The following is a 2,990-nucleotide window of genomic DNA, read 5'->3' as shown; positions in this document are numbered from 1 at the left end:
ATAACCGAACATCCGCTTGAAAAGTAAACCTCAACGGCAAAGGCACGCTCCTCACTATTCCAACGCATGATGGCGAATGAACCGTGTCGGGACAAAACTTTACAGTATCCCCTCTTGAACGAGACCACTAGCGCTTCGCTATGACATCAACTAACTGAGTGGCGCGCATTTTAAAAAAGGAAGTTATGCTGCCGCACCCTGTACTTCCGAGGAGTATAGCATTACTATCTTTGCGACATCTGAGAGCACGCAAATACCTCTCTAATAATCACACTCAAAACGGCTCCCTTTTTTGGAATCTTCACAAACGTCCCCTTCCTGCATTCATTAGGAAAGAGCCTAGATTTGCAAGATTTCCGTATAAGCAGAAGAAGTGGATCTGCAGAAATTGCAGGAGCAACGATGACTAGCTCTGTGGGGAGGCCGTCAAGCCCAGAGGATTTATTCTGTTTTATTGAGAATGTTTAGGCTTTTTGACTAGCTCCATTTCGGCTTTCCCAATAGCGCTTTAAGAAATTCCCTTTTGCCAAGGCGTAGACTACGTTGAACTTCCCGGGGTTTCGCACGGTATTGGAGTTCCAGCATGACGCGCTTTTCACCACCCGCAGCGACCAATGCAGCTTTTAATCACTTAGGTCCATCAATCTGCTTTCATTATTTCACATTCAACTAGACCTCACTCCTTCAGGATGTGGCCGACGACCTGAGTAATATGGTACCTCGGAACCCATAGAAGGGTCATGTAAGTGCTAATTCCAATTAAAGATCAGTTCTGCGGCGAACTCTTTTCTAATTCTTCTTTTCTTCCTCTGACTCACCATATGATTGTGTTGCCCTAAGTGTCTCACCACCTAATCCCCTCCCGTTTATTGTATCTTGTATCTACCTCCCATGCAATAGCCGTTCCCACCAGTACGAAAAATTGTTCGACAGCTTGTCAGAACTCCTGTCAAATTCCCTTTCCTCCCTTTCTTCCTCCGCGGGGATTTTAACCTCCCCCTAACTTAATTGACCTAATCAGCCTAGCCTTTCTATTCTTTTCAACACAACTTCTTCCACTCTTCTCATCTACTCTCTTCCTCTTCCTATTCACCTTTTCAGGACTATCCTCCTTGAGGGCCACCACCCTTAATTTTCTCACCCATCAACATATGTCAAAATTGACGCTCGCCACCATACTGCGCGTAAATCTGCTAAGCTCAACTGCCGGAAAGCCAATTTTGATGGTTTCAACTGAGCCTTGGAGTTAATCAACTGGGATCTCCTCTTCTGTTATTTCCTTTCTTCTCCTACTTATTTTTGTTCTTATCCAACCTAGTTTACACCGGAGAATCTTAATAACACTCGCCTGAAACATGCGCTGCGGAAGAAGTTTCGGACTTTAAAGAATGACGCTGACTTTGCCCATTTCATGGCTATGCGCTTGACTATGAAGTCAATGGTTGAAATAGCGCATTAGAGATGCTTGCTGAGAGTCGCCCTTGCCCACGGTAACTTGAAACCATTTTGATTCCACACTCGCCATTCTCGTAATCCTTCCTTCTTCTATCCACTTTGCTGACTCCACTGCCAACTCCCCACAACAATACTGCGACTTTTTTTGTTCTTACTTCTCTTCCGTGACTACTCTCTCAACTACTGCGCCCTTCACGCCTCTTCTTGACCTAGACTGGTCTGAATCTCTCGCCATTACGCTGTTCATGATTCCCTTAGTTGAGTTCTTTATTGGTAATCTCCACACCAATGTTGGACCTGTTCCTGATAGGCTTTCTAACGTCTTCTTTGTTAGCTGTAAACAACACATTTCCCTCCCTCTGTGTACTATTTTCAACGAAAGTTTAGAAGAGTGTTACTTTCCTCATCTTTGGAATGAGGTTTTTGTCATCCCTATCATCAGGAGGGGGCCTTTCACAAGCTATGAACTACCATCCCATCTTTCTTCTCTCTTGTTCCTTGAGAGATACGTCTATGATTGGCTGATCGCACACTTTGCTCAAGGAAGACAAAGCAATAAACTCATCCTATGCTTAAAACTACTTAAAGTAGAGAAGCTAACAGGACCAAGCTGTTGTGGGTTTAATTTTGACAAAGCCTAGGAATCAGGAAATGGAAGGGCACCTTGAAAATGTCTGCGTTCCGTGTGTCATAAGACGCAGGACAGCAGGTCATGTCGCTAGCGGCGGAGCGGTCCATGCCACCCGAGGAAAGTTCGAAAAATGTGCATAGATCCAGATGGATCTACGCTGTAGTAGGAAGGGGAGGTTCAGAAAGCGAAAGCGGGAAGGGTAGCCCATACAAGAGGAGCTTCCCTTAAAGAAGAGGGAACGGGTGAATTTACGTTGCGCATTTTCAAGAGCAAGTGAATCACAGTTAAGGGAAGATGACCAGATCACGGAGCAGTACTCGAGGCTATTTCTCATGAGGGAATTGAGGGGAGCAAAGAATGTTTGGATGGAGTCAAAATCAGAGGAGGAGCGAAGTATAAAGCCTGATAATTTTGCTGCAATGGGTGTCAAAGCCGAGCTTATTGTCGAAAGTGACTCCGAAGTCTTGAGTGGAATTTAAGCACAATAAGGAATACCCATTAAAAGAGTAGGAGAAAGAAGTGGGTGAGAATTTTAGGGAGTAGCGCACAGAGTGACACTTTCTAACGTTTAGCGCTAAACCATTAGTCGAGCACCAATGAATCAAAATGTCTAGGTTAGATTTAAGGGAAGCACAGTCCATAAGCGGCGATATAGCGGAAAACAGTTTAAGGTCGTCAGCATAGAGCAAATAGGGGCGAGTAAGGAGGAAGGGAAGGTCGTTGAAAAAAAATAAAAATAATAACGGGCCCAGAATAGATCCCTAAGGGATGCCAGAGAAGGGGGAGGTGGAGCGGGAAGTGCAACTATTAAAAGGGACGCGGCAGGATCCCGTTCCTACTGAGTTTCATTTCATTAATATTCACCTCGTTCCATCTTTCCTTCCTCTGGTGTTTCCAAAGACTA

Source organism: Hermetia illucens, chromosome 2 (assembly GCF_905115235.1).
Source record: "Hermetia illucens chromosome 2, iHerIll2.2.curated.20191125, whole genome shotgun sequence".
NCBI classification, from domain to species: Eukaryota; Metazoa; Arthropoda; class Insecta; order Diptera; family Stratiomyidae; genus Hermetia; species Hermetia illucens.
The sequence above is the reverse complement of the archived record's forward strand: the minus strand, read 5'-3'. Positions refer to the sequence as shown.